The sequence below is a fragment of the Manis pentadactyla genome, chromosome 13, assembly GCF_030020395.1.
Source record: "Manis pentadactyla isolate mManPen7 chromosome 13, mManPen7.hap1, whole genome shotgun sequence".
Lineage (NCBI taxonomy): Eukaryota > Metazoa > Chordata > Mammalia > Pholidota > Manidae > Manis > Manis pentadactyla.
The window spans coordinates 3,477,939-3,494,299 of NC_080031.1; the positions used below are offsets into that span (position 1 = coordinate 3,477,939).

Below are 16,361 nucleotides of genomic sequence, written 5' to 3' on the forward strand. Positions count from 1 at the left end.
TCACTTAATCCATTTCCTCATTCATTCACTTAACAGGTGACGAAAGAGCTCCCCAAGGACACTAAGACAATAGTTTGGAATTCACTCTGAACCACAAATTCCCGGCTAGCTCAGACCTCAGAGAAGCTTCGTAAACTTTTTTTTTTTTCCTCCAGAGGAAGTGCAAAAGGAAAGGAAGGAACTAGCTTTGGGAATGCCTGGGGACGGAGGCCATGCCCTCAGGGCTTTAGAGGAAGCCAGAGATCCTATTCGAGTTTCCAGTAGGGCCTAAATCCCCTTCCGTGGCAGGAAACTGCTCTTCACTCTGAGGCCAGCCAGCTCCGTCTTATTTGCAAAGCTGTCCCTGAAGCCCCCGTAGGAAGTGTAGTATCACCACCAAAAATCATTATAGTCTCACCTGACTATTTCTGTCTCCAAAGAAACTGAGTTTGCAATAAGCAAACCTCCTCTACCTGATATTATTCTGGCTTCCGATAATTACATTAGGTATAGAAAGTGACTTTATGGAGCTAATAATTATACATGCTTACAAAACAGATGGGTCTGGGGATCTGGAGGGGGAGCATTTATGGACTCGGAAATGAGACATTTTGTTGTAGGAAATGGATAGTTATTTCTAGGTTTTATTGCTGTGTTTCACAGCACTCTTCTTAAATCTTGAGGCTAATGCTTTGCCTGGATGCCTTCCGTGCATTCTGTAAGCCCTGGCTCATCGCTCCTGGGTGTGCTGGGAAATGGCCCTGCCTACCTAGAGGAGGAGGGACCGTCGGAATCAGCGGGGGCCTGGTGGAAGCCATGGAAGGGAACTTAGCTGGGAATGGAGGTTTCTCTCTGCCCCTTGGTCAAGCTCTTCTCAGGGTGCTCCCCAGACCAGCAGTCTCAGCATGAAGCATAAACCTACCAGAAATGCAAATTCTCAGGCCCCACACTGACACTCTGGGAGAGGCTCCCAGGAAGCCCTCTTCATTCCAGGTGACTGGGGCAGGTGCTGAAGTGTGAGCACCGCTGATGCGGTTCGGTCTTTTCATAGTAAAGCTGAGTAACCAGGGCCCAGAGGCATGAGTGATTTGCCCCACTCTCCCAGCCAATTAACAGCGGGTCAGGGCTGGGACTTCCAATCCTCCACAGTAGCTCCTCCCCAAAATACCACCTTGTCCCCTAAGAAGAAGGCACATGATCCTGCTGACTGCTTCTCAAACTTTGGTATGCATAGGAATCAGATGGGGCTCTTGTTAAAATGCAGAATTGGGGACAGTAGTTTCGGGGTGCCACCCGAGAGTCTGTATTTCTCCCAAAGCCCGAGGTGAGAGGGCACTGCTGGCCCAGAGGCCACGATGTGAACGGCAGGAGGCTGGCCTCCACTGCCTGTGGGACCATGAGCAGGCTACTTCCTGCTTCCCCGTTCCTCTGTCTGCACAGCAGGAGCTTCGAGAAGGGGCTAGCATCCTTCATGTCCCTCCATGAAGGGGTGACTTCGCACCCCACTGCTTACCACCCTCATTCTCTTTGGAGCCTTGGGCAGTGGGCAGAGTTGCCATCTCTGGCCTCTCATCTCCCCAGGCTGTCACACTATCTTGAGGGGAGCTGGTTCTCTCCCATTTCCTTCAAAAGTCTACCCCCTCTACAGATACTGGGATCCATGAAAAACGAAATATGCCGGCCTTTCCAAGGATGCGGAGAAAGGGGAGCCCTCCTTTTTACACTGCTAGTGGGAATGTAAATTAGTTCAACCATTGTGGAAAGCAATATGGAGGTTCCTCAAAAAACTAAAAATAGAAATACCATTTGACCCAGGAATTCCACTCCTAGGAATTTACCCAGAGGAAACAAGGTCTCAGATTCAAAAAGATATATGCACCCCTATGTTTATCGCAGCACTATTTACAATAGCCAAGAAATGGAAGCAACCTAAATGTCCATTAGCAGATGAATGGATGAAGAAGAGGTGGTACATATACACAAGGGAATATTATTCAGCCGTAAGAAGAAAACAAATCCTACCATTTGCAACAACATGGATGGAGCTGGAGGGTATTATGCTCAGTGAAATAAACCAGGTGGAGAAAGACAAGTACCAGATGATTTCCCTCATTTGTGGAGTAAAACGACGAAGCAAAAAACTGAAGGAACAAAACAGCAGCAGACTCACAGACTTCAAGAAGGGACTAGTGGTTACCAAAGGGGAGGGGTGGGGGAGGGCAGCTGGGGAGGAAGGGAGAAGGGGATTGAGGGGTATTATGATGGGTGCACATGGTGTGGGGGTGTCACGGGGAACACAGTGTAGCACAGAGAAGACAAGAAGGGACTCCATGGCATCTTACTACACTGATGGACAGTGACTGCAATGGGGTGGGGGGGGACTTGATAATATAGGTGAATGTAGTAACCACAATGTTTTTCATGTGAAACCTTTATAAGAGTGTATACCAATGATACCTTAATAAAAAATATATATACATATATATGCCTGCCTCTCTCCCAGGCAAATCCTGGTGAAGCTCCCAGACCCCTTCCTTGGTGGTCTGGCCCCTCTTTCTCTTTGCTCACTGGCAATGAGCTCCTCGTGGCATCTGACCGAAACCCCTCTGGCCGCTTGGCAGTCATTTATTTATGCACTCAGCACACACTTTTTGAGCGCCTTTTAAGGGCAAGCACTGGGGTAGACATTAGATAAACGGGCTTCATCTGTTCCTGTCTTCTTTCCCTCATCATTTGTGGCTTAAAGTGAACTAGGTCCGAAGATAAAAACCCCACAAGGACCACTTGTTGGACATATTGACTGAACCTCTTCTGATTTCATTCGGCTCACCTCCTCCCTGTCTTACCAGGCTGCCCCACTCCATCCTCCTGATTAGCAGCCCCTCACCTCCAGCCCCCAGACGCACCCATTTGTCCTCTGCCAGCGGGTCAGCTCTGCCTCCGGTCCCCCCTGGAATGTCATTCCCGCCCCACCAGGTCCTGCTCACAGACAAACATGGATAATGAATAAATCTCCTTCAGGGAAGGGAGCGGGCCAGCATGTCCACGGGGAAGGCCCTGCAGACACAGGCAGGATGGATGGCTGGTGGGAGCGGTGCTGTCGGCTCTAATTAACGTATTGTTCTCTGGGCTCCAGCAGGATTATGGATGGGCTCCACAAAGCGGCCCACTTAACCTGAGCATCCTGGTTCCAATCTATTACTTTTGCTACTGGCTTCAGCCTACATTTTGGCCTGGTGTGGAGGGGCTGAGTGTGGGCAAAAGGCCACGAGAACTCAATCTGAGGAGCTCCCCAAATGCACGTGGCCTGTTCCCCTCCACCTGACAGGTCAGCCTGTTGGAGGCCTGGCTCGTACCCACTGGGGTGAGCAAAGAATATACACAACCCAAAGTGCCTCTAGTCTCTGATTTGAAGTCCCATCCATACAGCCTTGCAGATAAACCCAGAGAGGCTACCAGCCCACCAGCATGTGGGAGCTGCCTCCTGACCCCTCGCTGGCAGAAAACAGTCAAAAGCAAATTTAATGATGGCTCCTAAGCCAAGTCTTCCATTTGCATATCCCTGAAAGTCTGTGCTATTGCTAATTTTTTTCATGTATAAACTATTGTCTGAGGGTTGATACATCAAAGTGCACAAATTGTACAAGACTTAGCTCTCACCCGATGAAGCTCACAATCTGGTGAAGAAGGTAAGAAACCTAAGGGCATTCAGACCTAGAATGAGGCCCAGGATCAGTGCCCTGTTGGTCAAGCTTAACAGTTCAAGGGACGGGGCCGGATGGGAAAGCTCAGAATCAGAAGATCTAGGTCTAAGAACGGATTCCCCCATCACTCGCGGTGATTCTGGGCCCCCGGTGGGGACCTGCAGGGCTCACGGATACCTGCACTTTCCTTTCCTTCCTGGGCCTGCAGCAGGACTACATTTCCCAGCTTCCCAGTTGTTAGGTGTAGCCATGTGACTACGCTCCAACCTCTGGAGTGTGAACAGAGGAGATGCTACCACCTCCAGCCCTGGCCTGTAAAAAGCATGACACATGGGACGCTACGCTCACTTGCTTTCTCCACCCACCTGCCAAATCAAGAGACTGAGCACCTCAAGGGCAGCAGAGCCAGAGACAGAAAGAGCCCGGGTCCCAGAAATACTGAATCATGCAGGGCCTCTGCCCAACTCTCATGGAATGGCATGCCTGAGAACCGTTTATAGAGCTGACCCACTGCGATTTGGGGCTGTTTATTACAGCAGTTAGGCCAGCCAGACTAATCCACCCGTCGGGCTGGTTACCTTACCCAAGCCCCGGATTCCTCATCTAAGATAGGCCTGCTGATACATGTCCTGCTTAGATTACAAGGTGGCTGTAATGACAGAAATGTCAAATGGAGGAGGAAGCACTTCTCCAACGAAACCAAGGATTGACCATTGCCAGTTGCTGGTGTTCTGGCGCCCAGCAGCCCACCCCTCATGCCCTGTCATGTCAGGGGCCCCTCACACAGCCCATCCTGCGCTCCAACCACAGAACGTGAGTGAGAACTGAGGACTACATCAGGGGGTGACCATCAGAATTACCTAGCTCTAGACTAGACCTTGCAGTCTCTCCGAGAGAAGAGATTTAATTATCTTATTACATCCCCATGCCCTCGTTTCCCACCCAAAACACATCCATACAGAGAATTTTTATCTCTGCTGGGTGGACCCACGGCAGGTGCCAGACTGGTCCTACTGAAGCCATTATAACTCCATCTGGGGTGAGCCAGACACCCTTCACTCATCTTTGCAGCAAAGAAGCCACAAGGTGCTGTCACTCCATGCTTGATGTGTTCATTGCAAAAGTGGATAAGGATAGAGATCACCACGACCCCCACCTCCTCAGTGCAGGAAGGAGAAGTTGAGAGTGGACACGGGTCACTGGGAAAGACACTGATGCAGCTCTAAAAGGTAATCACGCAGAAGAAAGTACACGTACACACACCCATCTGCGTGTGTGTGTGTGTGTGTCTGAGGGGTGCATTTGGGTGTTTGCTTCGGGGCGGTGTGGTAGGTCTGTATGGATGTGTCTGAGGTGCCTGTGTGTCTCTGTGCATGAATGTGTGTCCTGGGGTGGGAGGTGGCAGAAGAACAGAGGGACAGGGGCCATCATTAGGCACATTAGGAGTGCCTCCAGCCTCACCTCTAGTGGGGAATTGACTGGAATTACAGGGAATGTCAGTATTGTTATGAATATGCTGGGTCTCCCCTTCCTAAACCTTTCCCCCCAGACATTTAGAATGGACACCTTTTCCCTCTGCATCCTGAAGAAGTGAAAGTCATCTGTTGATTCATCTGCCCTTTCATGCATTCACTAAATACTGTTCTGTCCCTCCTGCACCAGGACCTGGACTGGGCTCTGGGCTCTAGGACCCCTGGGCCCCACAGCCTGGCCAGCCTCCCCCTTTCCAGCCCTGGTTGAAAGGACCCTGATAAAGAGAATTCTCTTGGGAACAAAGGAGGCTGGGATGCCAGGTCGGTGGAGAGTTGGGGGGGTGTGGGGAGAGGTAGTCTGCAGCCCAGGCTGGACAGGGAGAGGACAGAGCTGGGGACAGGAAGGCCTAGACTGGGGAGAGCTGCAGGGAGCCTCTCAATTCTCAGCCCTGCAGGAGCCAGGGAGAAGCCGGTCCAGCCTGGCGGGGCTGCCGGGTTAGGAACGCAGGGGGTTTGCACAGGCGCACAAATGAAAGAAAATCAGAGGAGATGAAACCATACAAATTTCGGGTAATAGACAGAAAGGAAAGAGATGTACGTGTGGCCTGGGTCTTGGCTCAGAAAGGTCGATTCCAAGAAGACGCTGCTGCCCAACTTTATATTACTTTTCAGAAAGCCAGTGAGCTGAGAAATAACTCTCACCTTTTTTTTTATATTATTATTCGTTTCTTCTTCACATTGTTTTGTGCATCTCAGTTGTTCATTTCTCCCTGGCCTGATTTCATTTGGAGATTTGGCCTGGAGCCTGGAGGGGAAGGCAATCGGCCCTTCTCCTAAGAATGCATTTATTTCAAAGCCTCAGTGGCCCCTCCCGGTTCTGCCCTCTCTAGTGGGGATGGGGTGGACCCTCTCGGCTAGTTCAGAGATGTCTGTGTGTTGCTCCCAGGCAGACACAAATGTGCATACGTGTGTGTGTCTGAAAGGGTAGGCATGTGAGTCTGCACGCATGTGGGAATGCACACGTGTGGCCTGTGAGTGGCAGGAGGGGTGCGGGGAGCACATGTGTGGGGACATGCGTGGGCTCCAATGCCCTCTGGGGGGAGGGCCCTGTGAAGCTGGGCTTTGCTGTTTCGCTTGAGTCTACAGTGGCAGTGGCTGGCTCCTTCACCTTTCCTCAAGCTCGGCGAGGCGCAGATGTTGTTTGAACCAGGGAAAATGTCAGCCCCCAGGGGGAGCCGGGCTTTAACTTGGAGTGAGCCCCTAGGAAGTGCGGCAGTGTATTCTGGGTATTGTGCTGTGGGTCCATTTGCATTTGCTCTTTCCAGTAACCAAGGACTGCTGGGTGGGTGTGAAAGCAGGGCGACGCTTCCTCAGTGCCCGCTGCCCCTCCCAGCATCCCCTGCTCGCAGAGAGGCTGGCACAGGAGCAGCAAGGACAAGTGCCCCACCCAGCGCAGCCCCGATGCCTCCCCTCTCCCATGGCAATCTGGAAGGGCTCCCTCCCCTGGGCCAAAGAGCCATGCAGGGCTTCAGACAGGAGATCCCGTGGCAGAGCTGGGTTTTCCAGCATTCTTCACGGCTCCCTGCAGGAAGCCAGGGAACAGCCACTGGTGTTGGAGACTGCACGCTCTGTGGGGTGGGTGACATTCGTCTGAGCTTTGCTGGTGCCAGAAAAATGAAGGGTACAGTATCCTTCCCCCCTCCATCTCCAGCACCAGCCTTCACCAGCCCCACAGGTAAGGGCTCCGAGCACCTGCCCCTCCCCAGGGAAAGCCCAAAGGGCTGTGCAGAGGGCACTGCACCCAGGGCCCCATCACCCCTGGGGCCCTGGTTCATTAGGACCACCCCACTATTTCACTATTTAGGCAGAGAAGAAACTTTGGCTCAGAGAGGCTACCTCACTTATCCAGGGACACACAGCCAGTAAGCAGAAGAGCTGAGTTCTGTCTCATCACACAGGCAACTGGCATGCAGGCCTCACTCCTGGACCAGGAGAGTTGGGAGGAGACAGTTCCTAAAGAGAGGAAAAAGAAGAAATACTTCAACCATGGGTTCCAACAGGTCACAAGCGGCCCCAGGCGCAGCCCCAGGGAAGCCCAGTGCCTGGCGAAATGGGTCCCTCGGTGGGACTGCGGATCGTTGGGGTCTAGGCCTCAGGAGGGCCCACGAAGCTGCTTTCCCGTTCAGTCTTGGGTCATTGTCATCAATTCATACCTGCTGAGAGCTAAGGAGGCAGTGGGGTGTAAAGAGAAGATTCTGTGGACTATGTTCAAGTCACTTAGACTCAGCGTCTGTGAAACGATGATGCAGTGGACGGCCGACTCACAGGGCAGGTGTGAAGTGTGAATATGCTCTTAGGTGTGGAAACACTTGACGCATTGCCTGGCATGAGACAGCGGTCAGGCTGCGTCCATTTCCCTTCTGCTTTAGTGGGCTGGGAAGCGGAAAAGCTTCGTCATGTGCCCACAGGTGGGCTCAAGTTATGGTCACCTCTCTGCTCAGCCCCTGAAAAGTCCTGCCTCCTGCACCACCTCCCCCATGGGAAGCTGGGGTGCCGGCTCATTCCAGGTGGTCCCGGTCTAAGTCGAGGCCCTGGTTCCCTGCCCCCAGCCTCCCTGTGCCCGTTCTGCAGTCACAGGGCAGGGCAACTTCTGCTTCCCCTTTCCAGAAGGACCAGAAGCAGTTGTCTGGCTACGACAGAAAGGTTCTGGTTCGCCTTAGAGAAGACCTGAGAGATTGGACGGTCGAGGAACCCCGCCTTCTCTTTAGCAGCCTAGAGCTCCAGCTCCCTGAACATGAGTTTTCCCTTTGGCAGAAATCTCCAACATTTGTGGATAATACTAACTGACATTTTTAAGTCCTGTGCAGTGGAAAAGCATCTTTGCAGCATAGCATGAGGATAAGAACTGTGGGCTTGGGCAGCAAATAATCTAGGCTAGTACCACTAGTCCTGTGTGAAGAAGATGCACTAATACCAACCCAGAGGGATGCTGTGGGATTAAGTGAAGTAATAGATGAGTTCATGTGACCCGGTAACCTAATTAGCCTAAAATGAACATAACAGCCCTCACTGGACGACCTCGCTCAAACTGCTTAAACCCTCTGTGTCTCAGTTTCCTTATCTGCAAAATGAGGCTACCAATAGTATCCACCTCTTGGGTTAAATGAGTATTAAATGAGGATTAATGGAGGATTAAGTGAGTTAATATTAATAGCATACACAGAATAGTACCTGCTACCGGTTGAGTGTTTGATGAATTATAATTATTATCCTTTCTAGGATTATCATGCCTTCACATTGGCCCTGGGAAGCGATAGTAATCTATTGCTAGTCCATTTCATAGATCAGGAAACTAAGGTCAAGGGGCCAAGTCACTGGGCCCAGCTTGAACTCGAGGCTTTCTGATGCCACGTGAGGTTCCCTGGGGCTCTTCTGGCCCCAGCGGCTTCGCAGCTTTTCCTCTCTGCGAAGACAGTCCAGGGGGCCTCTGGCCTCGTTTCGTGTGCTTCTCAACCCAGCCAGAGACATCCGATCCCTCCCACCTTCCCAGGGAGCCCCCACCCTCCCGGCGGCTTGGTGGGGCCTTCCCGCAGGGAGACCGGCTCATCTGCTTTCTCCCCAGACAAGGAAGCAGCTTCGGAAGAAAGGGGCCGTCAGGCTGGCCAGAAATTCCCAACCTTCTGAGAGTAGCGATAGTAGAAACCCTCCTCTGATCTACGTCCTTTGGCTGATTGGGAGGCTGCGGAGTCCAGCTCTCACTGCAGGGTGCCGTGTGTGTGTGTGTGTGTGTGTGTGTGTGTGTGTGTGTGGATAGGGGGTCACGTGGGGAAACGGGGGGCTCTCTTCCCAAACCACCTCCAGGCACTCGGCTGCAGCAGGACACGCAGAGGGTCCGAACCACCTGCACACATGCTCAACACACACTCACTCACACACACACACAGAGGAAATGATCAAGTGCAAAGAACCCTCATGTGCTACTTTATATGGCAAATAATTGAGCCACACCCTTGTGGTCTTGGTGAGGAGTTTCATTCATATTCATGCCTTGCGTTTCCTGTGGAAACGAACACGCCAGACATTCCAGCACAATGGTGGGAGCGGGAATCTGAAGCACCGATTCAGCCTCTCCCCTCCCCGGTCCGGCTCCTGCTCCAGGAGAGGAGATTGAGATAGCGTCCAACCAGCCGGAGGCCAGCGCTCCACGGTGGGGACGGTGGGGACGCGTCCTTCCTCCTGCGTCCCTCGCTCCCTTCCTCTGGCTGTATTACCTCCCTTCTCTCCTCCATCCTTATCACCCCCCTGCACCTTGCCTCCTCACCTCCCCGTGCTCCCCTCCTACATCCCTGCCCGCAAGGCCTCCTTCTGCAACCTGCGAAGTGCGGGGAGCCCCACTTGCCGTGTCTAGTTATAATGGGGGGCGGGGGGGTGCTGGGAAGCTGGCTTGGAGAGTGCGTGTGTATGAATACCAAGCATGTTAATAGGTTAAAGTAAATCTAAAGTAACATTTGAAAGCAGAGAGATGAAAGCAGATCACAGGCCAAAGATCAAACAATCTAGAGCCACTTCTAAGCCTTTTACAGCTGGAGATTATTAGCATTTGAAAGTGAAGAGCATTAGAGGGAGAGAGGGGGGGAAAAGTTGGAAGGAATTTTTGTTGTGGAGATAAAAACTGAAATAAATGACAGTGGAAAGGGAGAACTAGAAAGAGGCTGACTTATTTTAAAAACCACATTAAGACCGTGGGGGTGGGGGTACCAGTGGCTGTATTTTTAGCTCATCAACCAGCATCTGGATCCGTGCTGAGGTCTGCAGGCTTCCCCGGCCTTCCTGCCTTCCCGCTTCCTGGAGGTCCAGGGGGAGAGGTTTCCAGGCCCTGTTGATGATAATCCCCTTCCCTCCTGCTCTGGGCCAGGGGATGGTGGTGTGTTGGGGAAAGGGAGAGAGGGGTAGGCAGGGGGCTGGAGTGAGGCCCTTCCTCTTTGCTACCAGGCTCCCCAGGACCCCTGGGCCCCGCCCAGTCTCGGGGATAGCCAGTCCTCATCATGCTAGAATGTCTGCAGAGTCAGTGGAACCAAAAGATTATCCACTTGTGGTTCTTTTTTTCTGCCATTGCAGGCGTGACCCCTCCCAAGCACAACAGATAACAGCCTCATTGAATCCAGCCTCCCATTTGCCAGAGGAAGAGACTGAGAACCAGCCCCACCGCCGTCCAGGGCAGTAGACATTGCTAAATAAGAGAATACACGAAACCTTCCATCTTCCATGCTTTCAATTTTGTCAGCGCCTATTTTCCCAGAACCTAGTATGAATTAAGCACTCTGCTAGCCAGGAAACCAGCACCCAACAGGGGTGCCTACGGGGCGCTCGCCGTCCAGTGGGGGGCAGATACTAAATAAACAGACTTCAGACTTCATTGTCACAATCATTCATCAGTTTCCTCCTGAAGTCACATTAAAGGGGAGATTCAAGTGGGATTTGCTAGAAGCCCACTGAGAAAAAGAAAGGGGGAAGAGATGACAACAGCACAGGGCAAACGCCATCAGGGTTCCAAGAGTGAGACTCAAACGCAATGGTAGGGACTGACTTACCAGAACGCAGGAGGTATATGCCCCTTCCTGCAGGGAAGACAGCCCTGGGCAGGGAGACATGCCGCCCCCCCAACAAGGCCCGAGGAATCAGGGTCACGGGCGTGGCAGAAGTTGGGGTGAGGCACGGGGCTGGGACAGGGGCATTGGTGAGACCTCCGGGTCCCTTAGCCTGCACACTCAGGCAAGCACCTTCTCCAGAACTGGGGCTGGAGGGGGGCAGGTGAGGGGGAAGCCGTCCTCTAACTGAACCGGAGAGCGCTGGGCTCAGGGACCCGTGCACAGGGACAGGTGGGGGCGGAGCCTTGAGCATGAAACAGGGAAATTCGATTAAATCCCCTATACTGAACAGGGAGAGCCTCGGCTTCTTCACCAACTGAGCTTTCATAATGGCACCAGCCAGGATATGGCTCGACTCCCATCCCTCACCCCAGACTGGAGGCCAGAGAACTCATCTCTAGATAAACTGAATGGACCAACGGGGTAAAGGGCAATCCTGAATGCCCATCCTCCAAGCAAAGCCAGCTCCTGCCCATGCACCCAGGGGTGAGGCCCGCCAGCCAGCAGGACCCACCCGTGCCCGTAAGGCTGCCAGTCAGGTTTTTTATTGGCTCACATTCCTAAATATAGACAACTAAGGATTACCAACATTCTAGGGGCACCTCCACCACGGAGACCAGACAAGAGAATAGGAAGGGGGATAAAGGAACTCAGAAGAAACAAAGATAAGATCAGGAGTAGAAGAAAACTTCAAAAATTTATATTATCAATATCCTCAGAGTGATAAATGCAGGTATTTCACCTGAAACTAGAGCAGGAGAAAGATAGGTGACAATGGTGATGATAGGTATATGATAGAAGATAGATAGATAGATAGATAGATAGATAGATAGATAGATAGATAGATAGATAGATAGATGATAGATGATAGATAGATAGATGATAGATGATAGATAGATAGATAGATAGATAGATAGATAGATAGATAGATAGATAGATAGATAAACATAGAGATATGATTATAGATATATAGACTGCCATATATAAAATCAAAGTACAAGGAAGAGCTCTTGGCTATTGAAAATGATAGCAAAAATTCAGTAGAAGTTCTGAAAGATGAAAGAGAAAATTTCTCTAAAAGTGGAAGAGAAAAAGAGAGAATAAGAGAAAGACAGATAATGGAAGAAAAAAGGAGAACATAAAAGATTGGGTCAGGAGGTCTAGCATTTGTCTACCAGGGATTCTAGAAAGGTTTAGAGAAAATGGAGAGGATAATTATCAAAGAAATAAAAAAGAAGAAAATCTCCCCAAACTGAGAGATGTTGTTTTCCAGAGTGAAGGGTCATTAGAGGTGCAGGGCATCTGACGGTGATGTTTCATACTCCAGAGATGAGAGGCTGCTAAAAGCTTCCAGAAAGGGGGCAGCACGAGAGTCGTTCCCAGCAGACTGGAGGGCAGCCTCCCTGGGTGAAAAATAAAACTAAGTTATAGATTGTTTCATACACTCGCCCATGTGGCAAATAACAGTGATAGAGGTTTTCCAGTTCTATTGAATCACAAAGAAAAAATTATGAGAAGCACATAGACAAGAAAGCAGACCCAAGATGAGGAGAGGCATGAAACTGCCCATCACACAGCACTGTCTCAGGAGGAAACATTCCTTTCACTCATTGTTGTGTAAGAAGAGAATATTGATTTGATTTTTGTTTTAAGGGTGATATAAGCACATTACGGGAAGGCGAAGCTATGAGCTCAGACTCGTGCCGTAATAGGAAGTCAGAAGACAAGGTCAAAAATTGTTCTGTCAAGAAATAGAGTTAAGAAAAGGAGACAAAGAGCAGTCGCTGCCTGACTTAGGAGGGTGGCAGTCAGTATTTACTGAGAAAGTAGGCAAGGGAACCCCCCAGAGTAACGAGAAAGTTCTGATTTTTGGTGGTAGATGAGTTACATAGGTGTGTGCAAAAGTCTAAATTTGGGGTCGGTACACTTATGATTTGCATGTTTCACTGTATGTAAACTTATCTCAAAAGGAGAAAACAAAGAGCCACCAGCAAATACCGGAGTCTAATGATCAGAAGTGTTTGGAGATGATGTATATTCACATCTACAACTTACTTGGAAAAGCACCAAAAGATAAGATGACGTGATGGATGCACAGAGGGACGGAACATTTGAAAGTCACCTGACGGAACAAACAGAACCAAAGGTTCTTTGTGAAGTCTAGGCGGCGGGCTTATGGGTATTCACTGTAAATTCTTTCAATTTTTATAAATTTGAAACTTTCTGCAATAAAATGTTGTGAGGGGGAAGTAAAAGTAAGAGTATGTTATTTAGGTGAAAGGACCTATCACAAGGAGAAACAGCTGAGAATTGCAAGTGGTTATCTCTGGGAGGGTGGACAGAGATGTGATCAGGGTCAGATGCCTTTCACCAAACACCTTTGACATTATTTGAATTTTAAATTCTGTATATATATTACTTTGCTTTAAAAAAAACTCACTTAAAAGGAAAAAGGACATGTTTATTGGCAAGTATTTTAAAACACAAGAGGAATTTGTACGGAAGTATACAATTTCGTAATTTGAGAGATGCCGTGAAAGATAAGAACAGAAGAAGGGGCAGTGAGAGGGGTGGGGGCTCCCCAGGCTGTGAGCTGAGCGAGGCCTCTCTGAGCCCTCAGAAGGCGGGGTTCCAGGCAAAGGGAGGAGCAAGGTAAAGGCCCAAGGCAGAAACGGAGAGGCCAGCGGTCCTCGGTGTACAGAGGAAGGGGAGAGAGAGAGGAGCAGGAGGAAGACAGCGGGCCACCCACATGTTTGCACACTCCAGGTCCAGAGCCCTGGCCGACCAGAGGGACGCAGAGCAGAAGAGGGCTCGCAAACTGTCGGCATATTGTGATTGCAGCTCTTTTGTCTACATCAGTTTGGGTCTGGTTTATGTCTGCGCTATGGAAACCCAGGGAAGGTTTTCAGGTCTGAGTCACAAAGATTGGAGAGGACGCAACCAGACCTTGTCAGGGCACTTGGGGAAGGGGGCTTCCAGGGGGGCACTTCACCAGGGTCCTGCCTCCCCTCCGCACCACCCTGGCCCTTGGGTCTCCCGGGTCTAACCCTGGAGGTCCTGCGGTTTGCTGCTAACCAGGTCCCTGCTGCCTCACACAGCCCCACCCACACTGCAAAGACTCATGGTATGTAAGGCGTTAGGGGCAAGGAGCTGGGGTGGAGACGGGATCCTAGTCAGAGGGAAAAGGAATCATGAAAGAGAAGTGTGGGAGCCATGGGAGAAATTAGGCTGAGTCACGCCGCCGGAAGAACAGAATGTCCCAGTCAGGAAAGCGGAGGGGACTGGGGCACGGAGAGCCCTTCTGGGGACAAGGAAAAGCTGGGGACCGAGGCTGGGAGACTGTGCGCCCCAGGAAGGGGCTGAGCGGTGCCCGAGTGGGCCACGGCTGCTGAGAGCGCTTCTGCAGGAGCCAGAGAGCAGCAGGAGATGCCCAGAGCCTGGGAGGCTGGCAGGTGCCTGCCCCCGGTGACAGCGGATGGCACCAAGCAGGGGCGCCCAGGGCTCTGGAACAGAGCTGGCAAATGCCACCTCGGAGGTTTCTATGCTAATGCCACTTGTCAAGCCATCAGCGCACAGGGCAGCTGGACCTGACAGGGAAGCCGCTGAGGCCTCTGGGCTTTGCGTCCCCTGAGCCCCTCCCGGGTCCTCAGAGATGTCCAGGGAGAGCTCAGCCCTGACCCCAGGACAGCTGGCCAGAGAGGAGGAAGGCTGGTGGCGTGTTAGGGCCTGCAGAGGGGAGAGGGGACCACTGGGCTCCCCAGGGCTTCACAAGGGGGAATTCCATCCACCTCAAAAAAGCCACCTGCTCTAAAGCAGGAGCCCAGTAGCCAGAATGAATGGCACAACTGGGTTTCCCCAGTGGGACAGGAGCAGAGAATTCATTAGTTCAGCCTCAGGGACCCTGCCTGGAAGAATCCAAAAGAGGCAACAAGCTTATGGGGAGAAGCATAGGGCATGGGAGGTAAGGACGGGGTCCCTGTCCCTGTTAGGTGGCTCTCACTGGGTGACCTTGGTGAGCCACTGCCCTGCGGACTCCAGCTTCCTCCTCTGTAAAGCGGTGGTGAGGGGGGAGGTTTAGATGCACTCATTGATTGAGTTTATATGCCCTGAATACTTCTCACAGGCCAGGAACTGTGTGAAGTGATACAAAGATGAGTAAATACAGCCTCTGACCTCAGATAGATTGCCTTCTAGTAGGGAGGATGGGACGTTCACATCTCATGGTCCAGAACTTGGGGGTGGTATCTAGGGGGTCCCAGGGGAAGGGGGTACCTCATGGAACCTGAGACCAGAAAGGAGGCTGTGATCTCCACACCAGGGGGCCTAACCTGGGCTCGAGGTCTGCGAGATTCTTGAAAATTACTTTCCGAGTTGTGTGGTGGGCAGGGTCTGTGGAGGATTCTGCTGTCTGCCTTTTTCCACAGAAGGATGGGAGCATTGGTGGCCTAAAAGAGCCCTGAACTTGGAGTCTGGAGACCCATTTCTAGTTCCCAAGAGCTGTGTGACCCTGGGCGAGGGCTCTTCTTGTCCCTGAGTTTCCCTGTTCTCGTTGGTGAAATAGGCCCCATCCATCTTGCGCGTTCACTGTTCCTAAATGCAGAGCACACTTGCTCACCCTTTCGGGGAGGTGGGCCTGCCCCCAAGGCCACCTGCCCCCTAAGGATGGGACCCTCGGAACCCCTGGGGTACACATATATGCTTACTCATCACCCGCCATCCATGTACCAGCATCCCCTGCGGCACGGGGGGAAGTGTCCTGTGATTGGTTTATGGATGGTTCTCTCAGCATTGTGTCTGGCCATAAAATACACTCACTTAATAGTCTCCAAGGAACTGCCAGGCCTTCCAGGCTATAACTCCAAGCCCCCAGCCCTCCTGCCTGGGCTGGCACCTTGTTTGGTGAATCTGATTTGATTTTGATCTTAAATCTGCTCTGAATGCCTTACAGCAGTAGCCACAGGGAGGGTGGGAGTCAGGGAGAGGAGGATGGCTGCCGAGAATTACGACCCAGGCCCATTAGGAAGGGATGACCGCACAGCGCAGCCCCTTCTAAATCACGCCTGAGGAGACGGTCACTGAATTCAGAGCAGGCCTCCAGCCGGCAGGCAAAGAATGTGGCTGGTAGGATGGAAGTGTGGGGGCCTCTCCAGCCTGACCCGGCTCTCCACCATGCTTGGGCCCCCAGCATCCTTGGTCCTTCCGGTGGCTGCTGTGTCCTGGACTCTGTCTTTGTCAGACTTATCCAACAATTCCTCCCAGCCTCTGTCAGGTCCAAGAAGTTGGTGGCCAAGATGCAGTGTGTTGTCGGGGATGGGGACACCTACGTGGAACCGGGGACACAAAGTCCAAGGATTACAGTCCTTCCGTGGGAGCGTGGGAGGCAGGGGGCACTCCACGCTCCTGGGCAACCTCGCCTCTTTTTCTCCCAGGAAGGGGTGGGTCACTGACCGGAGATGGAGAAGCAGAGTAGCTGCCAGCTCCCCCTCCCTGTACTTGGGCCACACCCGCGGCAGGCCAGAGCCGGGGGCCCGAGGTGCGTCTGATGGCAGAGCGCAGAG

The 16,361-nt window shown here is 51.9% G+C and overlaps 1 long non-coding RNA gene across 1 annotated transcript in view; it reads right to left on the bottom strand.

Moving 5' to 3' along the window:
* The window catches only part of LOC118929689 (uncharacterized), a 138,842-nt gene that overhangs the window by 41,894 nt on the left and 80,587 nt on the right, over positions 1-16,361 (bottom strand). The window contains exon 3 of the long non-coding RNA XR_005031703.2: positions 7,052-7,168. This is a non-coding gene — a long non-coding RNA (uncharacterized LOC118929689). The remainder of the gene's footprint in view (positions 1-7,051; positions 7,169-16,361) is intronic.